Source organism: Bufo bufo, chromosome 9, assembly GCF_905171765.1.
Source record: "Bufo bufo chromosome 9, aBufBuf1.1, whole genome shotgun sequence".
NCBI classification, from domain to species: Eukaryota; Metazoa; Chordata; class Amphibia; order Anura; family Bufonidae; genus Bufo; species Bufo bufo.
This window is the reverse complement of record NC_053397.1, coordinates 8,803,256-8,820,323: the sequence shown is the minus strand read 5'-3', so window position 1 is coordinate 8,820,323 and position 17,068 is coordinate 8,803,256. Positions and strand designations below refer to the sequence as shown.

The following is a 17,068-nucleotide window of genomic DNA, read 5'->3' as shown; positions in this document are numbered from 1 at the left end:
TTCTGTCCGCGATGTGGTGCGGAGCAAGACGGATCCGTCCTGGCACACAATGCAAGTCAATGGGGACGGATCCGTTTTCTCTGACACAACAGAAAATGGATCCGTCCCCCACGGACTTTCAATGGAGTTCATGACGGATCCATCATGGCTATAGAAGACGTAATACAACTGGAGCCGTTCATGACGGATGCACGCGGTTGTATTGTTGTAATGGAAGCGGTTTTTGCAGATTCATGACGTGAAAGAAGCCTAAAACGTTGCTTGAAAAACACGCTTCACGTGCAAAAAACAAAACTGCACCTCGACAGTCATGTCTGAACACAACCTGTGGGTACAACCACATGACCGCTCCCTCAGAACAAGAAACAAATACCGTATCCTTCTAATGGTCAAGGTCTCAAGTCCCTGAAGATACAGTTCAGACATTTTAGTGAAGAGCTTCCCCGTGTGGACCACCACGAGCCGGGTCACCCACCACAGCCCCCTTCCCGGAGGTCTGCAGCACGGTAGTCTGCCCTATTTAACCCATCACCAAATTAGGCTGAAAACTATTTCTATCAGACCAAGGAAGGAAAAAGAGGGGAAAATAAAGCAGCGTCGCACCGCACAGCTGTGCCAGGACACCGGACCGGAGGAGGAGAGCGTAAAACGCCATCTAATTAGCAAGTCATTAGTAAACACTCCGCGGCAGAAGCAGTCACCTCAGGTGCTGAATTCATTGAAACATTAACTCGTAAAGGACGCAAGGGTCAAAAAAACACTGTGCGCCAAAGTAGGTTCACCCAGCAGCATCCGACGCCAGCCAATTGACGCCGTGCCGGATGCTTCGACAAGACTTCACATCAAGGCCAAGGGCACCGGAGACGCGGCGAACATTTCTATAATACACGATGCAGAACAAAACCCACGTAGAGCGAGATCCTGAGTGACGCAGAAGCAGGCGGGTCAGTGGATGTCGGTATTTATAGTGGCCAAATACTGTAAACCGCCATACATGCAGTACGTTATTTAACCCCTTAAGTCACAGCCTGTGCCGGATCAAACAATATTTGCCATACGGTCATTGTTGCATTTCAAGAGCCATAACTTAAAGGGGTTTTCTAAGGCTTTTATACTGATGACCTTTCCTCAGGAAAGGTCACCAGTGGCTGATGAGTGGGGTCTGACACTCAGGACCCCACTGATCAGCCATTTGAGAAGCACCTGAGCTCACAGTAGCGCCGCGGCCTTCTCTCCGTTTTCCCCTAGGCCAGTAATGTCACGGTCATTGGTCACATGGCCTAGGCGCAACGCAACGGCATTGAAGAGAATGGGGCTGAGTGCGATACCGAGCACGGCCACTATACAATGCACGGCGCTGTGGTTGGTGAGCAGAGAGAAGGCGGCTGCTGCGGTACTCTGAGCACCGGTGTCTCCTCAAACAGCTGATCAGCGGGGGTCCCAGGTGTCAGACCCCCACAGATCAGAGAATGATGACCTCAGGTTTTTTTTTTTATGTTGTTTTTTGAAGCCATAACTTGGAGTGGACACAAAGGAGAAGAGATGACCCTGAACATATCCCCAGTTTCACCCCCCGATACGAGCGTCGCAGCATTTCATGCACAGATGCCGTCCAGGTGACAAAGCAGCGATCGGTCTCATGTACTTCCTATTCCGAGGTATCATCGGCTGCTGGGTACAATGTATCCATCCTGGGAACGCCCTCGAGTGCTACTGCTTGGATGCCAGACTGATACATTGTAACAAACCCCAAACACAGTGTAAGTAGGACTAGCTCAGAATGCGTTTTCAGCCTCAAAATAAAAAACATGAATATATTCACCGACAGCAAGCAGAAACCTTAAAAATTGAGAAAAACCTGAAACAAAAGTTCCGGAGAAGAGTGCACGCTACGTCCTGCAGTATAAAGCCTCATACGGGAACATGACCGCTACAGCCGAGAACAGAGAACCCCCAATAACATGGAGATCACGGTCCCGTCAGGAAGCTGTGGTTGTCCAGGCCGTGATCCGGCGCTTACGGCGAGCGTCCAGAACATCAGCGACTGGCACTGATTTTATGAAACGTCCTGTTTATGGCTTTACATTCCTAGAATTCATAGCCCAAAAATAGACCCCAAGTGAGGACCAGTGCAGCGCGGAACAGAACGGATTCCGGGGAAGGTCTACAAGGTGATCAGCGACTGGCACGACACCTGGGCACCGATAATCAGGGATCTGGCAGGTCCTGGCACCCAATATAAAATCGCTCTACGATCAGGAGTTAAGATTGTGAGATAGAAATGCGGCAGAGCCGGCTGCAACTAGTGGCCTTCTAATCAGAAGGCGACCGGTCAGAAGGGCAGGAAGCGCGGCTGCTGCAGGTCGAGATGCCCTCCAATATTTAGGCATCTTGTGAGTTTTCTAGTAAAGTCTCTTTGTGATATTGTACAAAGTCATTCCTGATCATCTTGAAAAGGGAACTGACTATCAAACCTGGTAGCATTGGATACATTGTGTAGAACAGGGATCAGCGACTCCAGCTGCTGTGAAACTACAATTCCCAGCAAGCATATGCACCTAGAAGTGAAAGCATGATACTGGGAGTTGTAGTTTCAGAACATCTGGAGAGCTGGGGTTGCTGATGCCTGGTGTAGAACCACAAGTCCCAAGCTGACAAGTGACTGCAATGCAGATATCCCATCCGAAATGAACGTCAAGACTGTATGACCAACATGACAACTATCTATATAGACCTGACTCCATCTACCTGTTAAAGGGCCAGCACACCTAAGGGCCGCAGTTTAACAGTACAGGAGAGCTGTAAGGTTCGGGCAGCAGGGAACTCGACAGGCTCACACCAAATACAGGGCGACTCGCTGTCCGAGCTTCACATCAGTTCTGTGCTGGCCTGGATATAAAAAAATATTAAAGCTCAGAATCAGCATTTCTTCCCCAGTATAAAGGCCTCCAGAGCTCGGACTGATCCCGCCACCAGACCAGGCCTCATCTTAAAGGATCAATGAGAAAATCCCCTTCTGCTATAATAAAGCAGCCCCGGTGCGGCGCACCACAAATCCAGGCACCAGCTGCAGAAACCGCGGCACTCACATTACTGCATCAAGTCAGCCGCTCCTCTTATAACGCTCCAGCGCTGATATAACCTCCAGAGACATTACATCATATGTGACTGATATCAGCCGCTCCTCTTATAACGGTCCAGCACTGATATAACCTCCAGAGACATTACATCATATGTCACTGATATCAGCCGCTCCTCTTATAACGCTCCAGCACTGATATAACCTCCAGAGACATTACATCATATGTGACTGATATCAGCCGCTCCTCTTATAACGGTCTAGCGCTGATATCACCTTCAGAGACATTACATCGTATGTGACTGATATCAGCCGCTCCTCTTATAACGCTCCAGTGCTGATATAACCTCCAGAGACATTACATCGTATGTGACCAATATCAGCCGCTCCTCTTATAACGCTCTAGTACTGATATAACCTCCAGAGACATTACATCATATGTGACTGATATCAGCCGCTCCTCTTATAACGCTCCAGTACTGATATAACCTCCAGAGACATTACATCATATGTGACTGATATCAGCCGCTCCTCTTATAACTACTGTATTATGATAAGATAAAGTTTACTGAAATTTGATGTAAACATGAAATCCGTTATCGATGCCACAGCAGGGTTCAGATTCCGCCTGGCACTTTAAGGAGACGCTGGGCAGAGGGTAAAAATCCTCACATAAAGCAAAGTGCCCCAAGGAAGAGGCTTCCAGGCTTGGGCAAAGTTTACTCTTCACCTCCACACAGAGATGTAGTTCTCCAAACCAGTGGAGTGTGCGCAGCCTTCCAGATGGTGCAGAATGCAGAGGAGGAAGGTGATCGAATGAAAATATACTCTTCAACTTGGTTACAATAATGTCTTGTGATCCTATAAATAGAAAAATCAGGAGGAGGAGGAGGAGGAAAGCGGCAGAGACCGCAAAGCCGAACATGTACAAGAGACACCAACAACCCTGAGCAATGGCATGCTGAGCCTTGTAGTTCTACAGTTATCCACAGATGGCTGTGTATTGCTAGGCCAAGCTACACAAATGACTTAGAAGAATAAGAATCATCCACTAGATGTAAACTGGATATTATAAGAATTCATCTAAATAAAAAAGGTGGAGTCACTGTGTACATACATTACTTATCCTGTATTATACTCCAGAGCTGCACTCACTATTCTGCTAGTGCAGTCACTGTGTACATACATTACTTATCCTGTACTGATCCTGACAGTTACACCCTGTATTATACTCCAGAGCTGCACTCACTATTCTGCTGGTGCAGTCACTGTGTACATACATTACTTATCCTTAGGGGTGGGCGATATAGACGATATAGGCGATATGCGATATAAATTTGTGCCACGATATGGATTTTGAGCATATCGCCTATATCGCCGGACCGCGATATGATCCTGAGCCGGCACAGTGGAGAAGGAGAGAGTCCCTCCCTCCCCACTGTGCGCGGCTGCCGCTGACCACCAATGACAAGAGGAGGAGGGGAGGGACTGACAGTAAATCATTGAGTTTTCACGATCTCAGTGAGTGCGTGAAAACTCAAATCCGATGGTATATTCTAACCCCCAGGCGTTCCCATGGTGACAGGGACGCTTGCCTGGGGGTTAGAACATACAGGGCCACGCCGCTGACAGTAGAACATTTAAAAACTAATCAGTAACTTTAACTTTATTAATTGGTGATCTCTTTACTGTATACCTTACTAGGTCTTAGCTCCGGTAACTAGTGATGTCCGGTTCATGAACGAATCGTTCATTTGAATCGATTCACTGGGAACCGGAGGAGTCGATTCACTTGAATGATCCGATCTGTTTGAATCGGCTCTCAGTCCCAGCAGACAGACACTGCAGACAGAGACGCTCAGCTCACCTCACCTCACGCTGGCAGCAGGAGCCTGAGGGAGGGACTGGGAGGAGTCAGTAATATGATCTTAGAGTGGAAGCTGCTTCTGCCAGCCCCTCCCCTCCCAGCCCACCAACCAATCACCGACCAGAGCTGAGGGGGCGAGGCCAGCACAGCACAGTAGCAGCTCTGACTCAGTCCTCGGAGTAGTGCAGGGTCAGGGAGTCTAAAGGAATCGAATGAGTCACAAGAATCTAAAGATCCGACTCAGTCAGTGACTCATTCGATTCATTGAGTTAGAAGAGCCGTGAGTCAGACTGTAGAACAGGTTACATTACACTGAGGCTGTCGGGCTCTCTAGTGATAAGGAGCAGAGAGATAAGAGAAGGGACAGATGACACAGAGTTTACATTACAGGATGAATTAAATTAACCCTTTAGAATCAAATTGGCTTCTCAGGAGATATATATGTTAAAGGCATATATAGGCAATACTACTGAATGAGATGCCTTTAACATATATATCTCCTGAGAAGCCAATTTGATTTGTGGGATCTGTGGATGGCACCGTTTAGGGGAGGGGGGGGGATCTGTGGATGGCACCTTTTAGGGGAGGGGGGGATCTGTGGATGGCACCTTTTAGGGGAGGGGGGGGATCTGTGGCTGGCACTGTTTAGGGGAGGGGGGGGATCTGTGGATGGCACCGTTTAGGGGAGGGGGGGTGTCTGTGGATGGCACCGTTTAGGGGAGGGGGGGGATCTGTGGATGGCACCGTTTAGGGGAGGGGGGGGGATCTGTGGATGGCACCGTTTAGGGGAGGGGGGGGGGATCTGTGGATGGCACTGTTTAGGGGAGGGGGGGATCTGTGGATGGCACCGTTTAGGGGAGGGGGGGGATCTGTGGATGGCACCGTTTAGGGGAGGGGGGGGGGATCTGTGGATGGCACCGTTTAGGGGAGGGGGGGGATCTGTGGATGGCACCGTTTAGGGGAGGGGGGGGATCTGTGGATGGCACAGTTTAGGGGAGGGGGGGGGATCTGTGGATGGCACCGTTTAGGGGAGGGGGGGGGGGGGATCTGTGGATGGCACCGTTTAGGGGAGGGGGGGGGATCTGTGGATGGCACCGTTTAGGGGAGGGGGGGGATCTGTGGATGGCACCGTTTAGGGGAGGGAGGGGGATCTGTGGATGGCACTGTTTAGGGGAGGGGGGGATCTGTGGATGGCACCGTTTAGGGGAGGGGGGGGATCTGTGGATGGCACCGTTTAGGGGAGGGGGGGGGATCTGTGGATGGCACCGTTTAGGGGAGGGGGGGGATCTGTGGATGGCACCGTTTAGGGGAGGGGGGGGGATCTGTGGATGGCACAGTTTAGGGGAGGGGGGGGGATCTGTGGATGGCACCGTTTAGGGGAGGGGGGGGGATCTGTGGATGGCACCGTTTAGGGGAGGGGGGGGATCTGTGGATGGCACCGTTTAGGGGAGGGGGGGGATCTGTGGATGGCACCGTTTAGGGGAGGGAGGGGGATCAGCTCCCTGCTGCTGTGTGCACAAAGCACAGGGCAGCAGGGAGAGTGTAAAGTCCTATTCACCCTAATAGAGCTCTATTAGGGTGAATATGATAAGGGTTCTACGTTCTAGCCCTTAAGGAGACTAATAGTTATTAAATAAAAAGTAAAAAAAAGTTTAAACTCGCCCCCCAAATATAGAAAACAATATATCGCAATATATATCGCATATCGCACATGCTTAAAATTATATCGCAATATAGATTTTAGGCCATATCGCCCACCCCTACTTATCCTGTACTGATCCAGAGTTACATCCTGCATTATACTTCAGAGCTGCGCTCACTATTCTGCAACTTACCATCATGCACAAAGCAACAAAAGTCGCCAACAGCACAATTATACAGGTCATAGTGACAGTAATGTAGTTTCCATCCAGTTTAGGGTACTTTCACACTAGTGTTTTTCTTTTCCGGCATAGAGTTCCGTCCTAGGAGCTCAATACCGGAAAAGAACTGATCAGGCATATCCCCGTGCATTCTGAATGGAGAGTAATCCCTTCAGGATGCATCAGGATGTCTTCAGTTCAGTGGTTTTGACTGATCAGGCAAAAGATAAAACCGTAGCATGCTACGGTTTTATCTCCGGCAAAAAAAAAAAAAACAACTGAAGACTTGCCTGAATGCCGGATCCGTCCTTCCGGCCTCTGCATGCGCAGACCGGTAAAAATATGAAAAAAAAAAATGACAAGTGGAGAGATGGATCCGTTCTTGCAAAAGCTTTCAGTCACATCCAAATCGGCGGATCCGGCGGGCAGTTCAGACGACAGAACTGCCCGCCGGATCACACTGCCGCAAGTGTGAAAGTAGCCTTAGCCTATTCTCCTGCAGCGTTGACCCAGGAGAACAAAAACTGTCCTTGAGGCAAATGCCAACTTTCTTCATTTTAGGAGGAAAAAAAAAATTCCTTTTCATGCTAGATAAAAATCTTGTATACAGCGATATGGACCATGCTGGTATAACCTGGGCATCTCTTGTATATAATTCTATATGTACAGCTGGTATAACCTGGGCATCTCCTGTATATAATTCTATATGTACAGCTGGTATAACCTGGGCATCTCCTGTATATAATTCTATATGTACGGCTGGTATAACCTGGGCATCTCTTGTATATAATTATATATGTAGAGCTGGTATAACCTGGGCATCTCCTGTATAGAATTCTATATGTACAGCTGGTATAACCTGGGCATCTCCTGTATATAATTATATAGGTACAGCTGGTATAAGTTATACATCTTCTTGTATATAGTGATATGGACCATGCTGGTATAACCTGGGCATCTCCTGTATAAAATTATATATGTACAGCTGGTATAAGTTATACATCTTCTTGTATATAGTGATATGGAGCATGCTGGTATAACCTGGGCATCTCCTGTATATAATTATATATGTACAGCTGGTATAACCTGGGCATCTCCTGTATATAATGATATATGTATGGCTGGTATAAGTTATACATCTTCTTGTATATAGTGATATGGACCATGCTGGTATAACCTGGGTATCTCCTGTATATAATTATATATGTACAGCTGGTATAAGTTATACATCTTCTTGTATATAGTGATATGGACCATGCTGGTATAACCTGGGCATCTCCTGTATAGAATTATATATGTACAGCTGGTATAACCTGGGTATCTCCTGTATATAATTATATATGTACAGCTGGTATAAGTTATACATCTTCTTGTATATAGTGATATGGACCATGCTGGTATAACCCGGGCATCTCCTGTATAGAATTATATATGTACAGCTGGTATAACCTGGGCATCTCCTGTATATAATTATATATGTTCTTGTATATAGGGATCTGGACCAGGATCCCTGCCTCTCGGCTGGCGACGGCTTGAGCTGGGTATGATCAGCATCAGGTTCTGAAGAGTCTCTGGTGGAGCCCAGGTTATAATGTGGCGGCCGCTATTGACCTTCATTCTGTCGGCTTTACTGGTTATGCGCCAGAGCCACAACTTTATGTTCATCCTGGAAGAACAGTCTTTCAGGTTATGTAGGGCAGGATGCTCCTTGGTGCCCTTCACCACATCAACTGGCATTTTTTGGGGTTCATTTGGTTAACTATAGGGAGTCCCATTTTGTAGGACACCTTGCGCTGCTAATTGTGAGGTTACGTAGCAGCTTTGTGGCCGTGGGCACGCACATTTCCTCCGAGAAACATGATTAGGGTCGTCGGTTTACACTGCCAGTAGATGGGGCTTCTCCAACTGTAGACTTTATTGAAGCGTGCACATGAAATAAAAAAAGACTGGGTTTTCTTGATGCGTTTCGCGCAACACTAGCTCTTTCTCAAAAGGGCTCGTGTTGCCCGAAATGCGTCAAGAAAACCCAGCTAGTGTTGCGCGAAACGCATCAAGAAAACCCAGTCTTTAATTGCATGTGCACGCTTCAATAAGGTCCACAGTTTAGATTAAGGCCGCGCTGGACCCTGGTTTTCTATTGTGGGCGTCTTCGCTCGCCGCGTCACGCCGCATCCATTGACATAGGATTTAATCCTGGGCTGGAGCCGGTAAGGGAGGTTTTCTTCCGTATATCTATTTATTTGCCGGTATATGGCGATGCGATCGGCTCCTGTCCATGGCGGGATCCCCTTCCTGATAGAGAACGTAATACCCAGTGGTTAGCGACCTGCAGGTGCTCGGCGTTCTGGGACACTACAAGTCCCAGCAGATCACTTAGAATAGGCCTTACTGCAGACGATCAGATTAGAATCCAGGCGGTTAGCACATGCTGAGGGTTGTAGTTGCAGGGCAGCTGAAGAGCCACAAGGACGCACACACACCTTACTATCCAGCTGCAGGATATCCGCGTAAGATGGGAGTTGTAGTTTTGCAGCAGCAGCAGCAGCAGCCGCCTGCAGTGTAAAGGATCAGATCGGGATCCACCATGGAGATCCAGGTCAAAGGTTCTTGGATACCAGATAAGAGGAGCGAGGTTACTACAACTCCTCACATGGAGGAGATTCATCATCACCAGGTCACATCAACAGATCCTCGGGGGGGGAGACGGGGGATCCAAATAAAAAAATGCAAACACAAAAAAAATCCAAAACCATGAAAAAAATAAAAAAATAAAAGACTTGTACACAACCTGCCTGAGGCTCCTGGAGCTGGGATCAGCCTCACTAGCCCAGGGCCCACCTGAGCAGCGCACACATTCATTAACCCTTTAATGTGCATGCTTCCTGGTGCCAGGATTAACTCTTCATGCCCCGTCACATCCTCCTAGTGCAAACATAAAATCTCAGAACCAACAGATCATCTCCTCACATCCACAGGACCCCCCCAACTTTCCCAGGACCCCTGCCCCCCACCTGCACCCTATAGAAGGCGCCTATAGGATGATGGCACAGTCCGGTGCCTGCAGGAAGCCGGTGACGGCAGAGATACAAGGTCTCCGTCTCTGCAGGGGCCCCGTACCTGTCTGCTGCTCCCGCTCCGCCGCGCATCCATGCTCCTCTCCCGGCTCTGGCCCCCTCCTCGCAGCTCAAGCTCTTTATATGGGCTGCGGGGATTGTAGTCCTGCATCCCTCGGCCGCCGACTACACTTCCCGGCATGCTCCGCGCCAGAGGAGGCACACAGGCCCGTTACTTCAAGGATGGGAGAACTTTTCTCAGGCGCTGATTGGTCAGACGGCAGGTGACGTCATGCCCGCTCTCTGGATGTACTTTAGAGGGGGGCACAAGGTGCTCCATCCTGATAGTCCTGCTGCTGCCCACCTTTCCCTGCTCCATCCTGATAGTGCTGCTGCTGCCCACCTTTCCCTGCTCCATCCTGATAGTCCTGCTGCTGCCCACCTTTCCCTGCTCCATCCTGATAGTCCTGCTGCTGCCCACCTTTCCCTGCTCCATCCTGATAGTCCTGCTGCCCACCTTTCCCTGCTCCATCCTGATAGTCCTGCTGCTGCCCACCTTTCCCTGCTCCATCCTGATAGTCCTGCTGCTGCCCACCTTTCCCTGCTCCATCCTGATAGTCCTGCTGCTGCCCACCTTTCCCTGCTCCATCCTGATAGTCCTGCTGCTGCCCACCTTTCCCTGCTCCATCCTGATAGTCCTGCTGCTGCCCACCTTTCCCTGCTCCATCCTGATAGTCCTGCTGCTGCCCACCTTTACAGCATGGAAAGACAAAGAGGGACAATTTTGGTTCATTGGGTAAAAAAAAAAAAAATAATCCATTTCCCTTCATATCCTTATGACGCAAAAATTAACTGAATATAGAAATTTCTAGAATCCATATCGCATCTGATAATGAAGCAATCTGATGGACAGAGAGGGGCCGGGTCAGTATTGTGGATGTATTGTGAAAGGGGTTATCCGAAACTAACAAATGCTCCCCCATATACCGGACTCACCGCGCCGCCGCCGACACCGGATGTTTTCATCCGCGCACGGGGAGAAGCGGCGTCGGCGGTGCGGGGATCAGGAGCGGCGCAGGGAACCAGAGAAACATTTTCTGGATCAATGTCGCAAACCTAAACTTCAGATCAAAAAAAGGGACATTTGGGTCACTTTCAGACCGGCGAGTGTCACGCTCCGGACTCGCAGTGCAGCTCCCGTCCTGACCTCCCAGCGCTGTATATTGATTTATGATGTTATGTAACCCTTACAGTTCTGGAAAGTATTGGGTAACACTGACAGCATTATGTAAGGGTTACAATAAAATGCTATGCAAGCGCAGCGGTGCTGGGAGGTCAGGACGGGAGCTGCGCAGCGGTGCTGGGAGGCCAGTTCCCTTAGTGCCCCTACCATTAGTGCTGCCCCCTTAGTGCACATCCTAATCTCCCCAGCAACAGGGCTGATGCAGTGATGTCATCACACCCGCAGGAGCGCGCATGTGCACTGTTCTGTATAGCTCAGCAGGTGCTGATGATGTCACTGCATCGCGCCTGCTGCTGGGGAGAGCGCCCCCCGCCTCACCATTGTATTAGGGCTCATGCACACAAACGTTTTTTGCGTCCTGTATACGGGTCGTATTTTGATTCCGTATACGGTCTGTATACGGAACCATTCATTTCAATAGATCCGCACACTCTGTGTGCTGTCCGCATCCGTTGCTCCGTTCCGTGGCCCCGCAAAAATCATGAGTCCTGTCCTATTCTTGTCTGTTTTGCGGACAAGAATAGGCATCTCTATAATGGGGCTCCTGTTCCGTTCTGAAAATTGCGGAAGGCACACGGGCGGCATCCATTTTTTTGCGGACCGCAAAAAACGGCACGGTCGTGTGCATGAGCCCTTACACTGTGTCGGCATCCTTGGAATGCAGATACAATTAGAAACTGCGACATACCTCAGCTGCACCGGTTTAGGCGACAACCAGAAGGCAACTTTGGTTGTAGAACTTTGAAACTCTGGCAAAAAAACAAACTAAGATTGGTGCACGGACAGGCCACAAGCAGGCCGGTCATCAACTGCAAAGTCGCGTGAAACTTGCGATCTGCAGCTTTGGATTTCTGGATCCATCAGGTCACATGACACCAGGTGTTAAATGCAATGTCACAATTCACCACATGACCAACATCGCCGTGTGGCCTTAGCAACTGACCTAGCAGGGTATAGGATGGCTTTGTAGACCAGGCCTCGACATGACAATGGGCCCTAGCAACACCGGGGCCCATGAGGCCCAGCAGCAGAGCTTACAATGCACCTGTCCTGTGTAACTGGGCCCTTGTCCCTCTGCTTCAGTCCTATTGGGACATATGGACTCTATTTTTGGAGTCCGTTACTCAGGAATTCTGTAATCTGAAGGTTCTGCAATGAGGAGCTCAGGGTTAAGCCTCATTCACATGTCAGCGTTTTACGGACAGCACACGTCTCCATTCATTTTAATATGTGTATTCAGACATCAGTGTTTTAGCACGGTCCGTAAGTCTGTGTTTTTAGCGCGGATGCATGCTCTATTTCGTCCGTGTTCATGGATCCATCATTATAGTCTATGGGTCCGTGAAAAAGCCACGGATGCAACGCAGACGCCATCCGTGTTTCATGAATCATTAGGAAGACATGCTTTGAAAATTGTGCAGGATCAGTGAAACAAGGACAGCAAAAAACGGACACACGGACCCAACACGGATCCTTCACGGACAACTTCACGGATGCATCACTGACCACCTTCTCATGGATTTGAGCACGGACACGGATGTGTAAATGAGGTTTTACACTGGAAAGGCGTCGTGTAATGGAGAGCCCCCGCCGGGGACATCCCGGGGGGTGAAGAATATAATCGACACTAAATATAGTGGAAATGTAGAAAGATGGACGCTCCTGCTCCCGCCTTGTGTGTTGATAATTAGAATAAGTAACGAGTTTTCACAGTTTTACGCCGGTCGCACATTTCCTGCGATTCTCACACGTGATACAGACATGAAAGTGTCACATACAGGGAAACATTACAATATCTGCGATGCTGGGATCTGTAGGGTAATATTGCGTCCACGTGAGTAAAATCTGAACCGCTGAACGCAATCGCAGACAAAACTGACTAAACTTGTTTTTGAAATGGGGCGAGTTTCACTGAACACATCCGGACACAATCTGAGCGTGACGGATCAGGTCCGGATGCGTTCAGTAAAACTCGCACCATTTTGCAAGCAAGTTTAGTCAGTTTTGTCTGCGATTGCGTTCAGTTGTTCAGCTTTTTCCGTGCGAGTGAAATGCGTTCAAAAAACTGAAGGTTTACAGAAACCATCAGCGAAAAATGCATCGCATCCAGACCTGCTTCCGGACGCAATGCGTTTTTCACGGAAGCCCCATCCACTTCTATGGGGCCAAGGTTGCGTGGAAAATACAGAATATAGAACATGCTGCGTTTTTCACGCAACGCAGAACTGATACGTGAAAAAAACGCTCATGTGCACAGACCCATTGAAATCAATGGTCAAATAGAAAAAAAATGGAAAATGCCCTCCACTAAGGGGAGGTGGCGTGGTATGAGGGTGTATGCCCACTATAGTCCATATCAATGAACCCGCGCACTCTCAAAATGATATGCAAAGGTGGGTTTAATGTAACCAAACCAGGGATTTATCTCAGAATACAAAGAAGGGGAAAAAAGGGGAACATTTTTTAAAATCAAAAATAAAGATCAAAAAATCAAAAGCTCAAACAAATCTCCATTTGTAATTTTAATGAAGCCCTCTTTATTGCGATGGTAACTAAATGATAAACTAAATCATAAAAATCCTGTAAATTAGCTACAAATACAGGGAAATAAGAAACAAGGTCCAATGGGCAATAAGGTCGAGGTGATATATAGCTGGATGGCTGATGTCACAGGGCATGAGGTGGATCAGGAGTAGAGGTATGAGCAGTAAGGTGAGGGCATAGAGAACAAAGAGAGTAGTGAGATAGGATACAGGGGGTATGTATGGTATACGGGGAGTATACGGGGAGATGTATAGTAAAGGAACGGGAATACTGTCACAGGAAGAAAGAGTTGTAATAAATATGGAACACATAGAATGTGATGGAAGTGCATATAAGATGCAGTACCTGAGAGATCAAGACTAAGGCCCCTTTCACACGGGCGTTGAGGGAAAAGGTGCGGGTGCGTTGCGGGAACATGCGCAATTTTTCCGCGTGAGTGCAAACTATTGTAATGCGTTTTGCACTCGCGTGAGAAAAATCGCGCATGTTTGGTACCCAAACCTTGGGATCGGTATTCTGTAGATTGTATTCTGAATACAGAATGCATAGTACAATAGCGCTGGAGGGGTTAAAAAAGAAATAAAAATAATTAAGCTCACCTTAATCCACTTGATCGCGCAGCCCGGCTTCTCTTCTGTCTCCTTCTTTACTGATTGCAGGAAAAGGACCTCCAGTCGTCACATGGTCCATCACATGATCCATCACCATGGTAAAAGATCATGTGATGGATCATGTGATGACCGGAGTGACGTCACCACAGGTCCTTTTCCTCCACACAGCAAAGAAGACAGAAGAGATGCCGGCTGCGCAATCAAGTGGATTAAGGTGAGTTTAATTATTATAAAAAAAAATTAACCCCTCCAGCCCTATTGTACTAAGCATTCTGTATTCAGAATGCTATTATTTTCCCTTATAACCATGTTATAAGGGAAAATAATAATGATCGGCTCTCCATCCCGATCATCTCCTAGCAACCGTGCGTGAAAATCGCACCGCATCCGCACTTGCTTGCGATTTTCACGCAACCCCATTCATTTCTATGTGAAAAACGCACAAAGAGGAGCATGCTGCGATTTTCACGCAACGCACAAGTGATGCGTGAAAATCACCACTCGTGTAAAAAGCACCATAGAAATTAATGGGCCAGGATTCAGTGCGGGTGCAATGTGTTCAACTCACGCATAGCATCCGCGCGGAATACTCGCCCGTGTAAAAGGGGCCTAACGCTTACCTAAATGGCAGAGTGGTCGGAGCTGAAGCGATGGCGTCCCACGTGGAGGACGCTGAACAGGGAGCAGTGTGCTGCTGGTAAGCGCCGCAGGAAGAAAAGGATGCGAGAGACCGGATGTCCGGCCGATGAATGGGGGAGGCGCATGCGCAATACATGCCAACACTAGCGGTGGCCATATTGGATTAAGGCACTTGGGGTACGGACGGAATGGGACAAGCGCAGGCGCAGTAGCAACAAATGAAGGGGATGGCCATCTTGAGAATGGGCATGTTTATAGGAGATAAAGGCACTGACGCCTTAGGGTACGACCACACAGGCAGGTTTATAGGAAATAAAGGCACTGACGTGTATGTTAAGAGCTAGTTTAGAAAAAGAAGGAAGTAGAAGATGGTGCGGTATGTCATGGAAGTGTAGGATGAAGAGAAAGATAATGGATGCAATTAAGATAATGAGAAAACTAAGACCTATTGAAATGAATGGGGCAGGATTCCGTGCGGGCGCTATGCGTTCACGTCACGTATTGCACCCATGCGGAAATCTCGCTCGTGTGAAAGGGGCCTTAGGGTACGACCACACAGGCAGGTTTTTGTATGCGGTTTAGGAAGCCAAAATCAGGAGTGAATTAAATATAGAGACAAAGTCGTATCTGTTCTTTATACTTTCTCTTCTGAGGCCTCTTTCACACTTGCGTTGTTGGGATCCGGCGTGTACTCCACTTGCCGGAGGTGCCTGCCGGATCCGGAAAAACGCAAGTGTACTGAAAGCATTTGAAGACGGAACCGTCTTCCAAATGCTTTCAGTGTTACTATGGCACCCAGGACGCTATTAAAGTCCTGGTTGCCATAGTAGGAGCGGGGGAGCGGTATACTTACAGTCCGTGCGGCTCCCCGGGCGCTCCAGAATGACGTCAGAGCGCCCCATGCGCATGGATGACGTGATCCATGTGATCACGTGATCCATGCGCTTGGGGCGCCCTGACGTCACTCTGGAGCGCCCGGGGAGCCGCACGGACGGTAAGTATACTGCTCCCCTGCTCCCCACTACACTTTACCATGGCTGTCAGGACTTTAGCGTCCCGGCAGCCATGGTAACCACTCTGAAAAAGCTAAATGTCGGCTCCGGCAATGCGCCGAAACGACGTTTAGCTTAAGGCCGGATCCGGATCAATGCCTTTCAATGGGCATTAATTCCGGATCCGGCCTTGCGGCAAGTGTTCCGGATTTTTGGCCGGAGCAAAAAGCGCAGCATGCTGCAGTATTTTCTCCGGCCAACAAACGTTCCGTACCGGAACTGAAGACATCCTGATGCATCCTGAACGGATTTCTCTCCATTCAGAATGCATTAGGATAATCCTGATCAGGATTCTTCCGGCATAGAGCCCCGACGACGGAACTCTATGCCGGAAGACAATAACGCAGGTGTGAAAGAGCCCTGATATGATCCACTCCTGATTTTGGCTTCCAACACTGCGCGCTAAACCCTGAGCGGCCGTACCTTTGCAGGATCTGGGGGATGGGTTTGCTGTCCCCATTGTGAGGGTAGAACGGGTCATGCAGTGGTAGCTGCTGAACCAATTAGGGTGTATTCACATGCAGCAGATTAGATACAGACATTTCTGAAACTGTAATACCAGGTTAAGCCCCATTCACACGTCAGTGTTTAGTCAGGGATTTCCATCAGTGATTGTGCGCCAAAACCAGGATTGGCGCCTCCACAGACATAAGGTATAAGGGGAAGATCTGCTCCTGTTCTGGGTTTAGAGCCGCACCTGGTTTGGGCTCAAAGTCACTGATAGAAATCGCTGACCGAACACTGACGTGTGAACTAGGCCTTAGGCTCATGCACACAAAAGTATTTTGTCCATTCCGTTTGTCCATTTTTTTGCGGCCGATATGCGGAACCATTCACTCCAATGGGGCCAAGAAAATGGGAATGACTCCGTGTGCATCCTGTTTCGGTAAGTCTGCATTGGCCGTTCATGTCCTAATATTGTCCGTACAAGGATAGGACTGCTCTATTATGGGCCAGCTATTGTTTTTGCAGTGCAGAGGCACGGACAGAAACCCCACAGAAGAATTCCGTAGTGCTTCTGTGGGCTTTCATGCCTCCGTTCCACACCAGACCTTCCCGATTGCGGATCCTTTCAGGTGAAAAGGTCCGCACCCGTGATGCGGGGTGCCCACGGCCGA

General features: G+C 48.8%; 1 protein-coding gene across 5 annotated transcripts in view; it reads right to left on the bottom strand.

Annotated features, from left to right (window-relative positions):
* Positions 1-10,029, bottom strand: part of ITPR1 (inositol 1,4,5-trisphosphate receptor type 1) — a 97,494-nt gene extending 87,465 nt beyond the window's left edge. For 3 of the 5 annotated variants that reach the window (XR_005774377.1, XM_040408696.1, XM_040408697.1), the window contains exon 1: positions 9,932-10,028. The gene's annotated coding sequence lies outside the window, so the exon portion shown is untranslated. Of the gene's footprint in view, positions 1-2,748; positions 2,846-9,925 lie in introns of those variants that run through there. The other 2 variants (XM_040408694.1, XM_040408695.1) reach the window with 2 other exon arrangements.
* Positions 10,030-17,068: the final 7,039 nt, after the last annotated feature.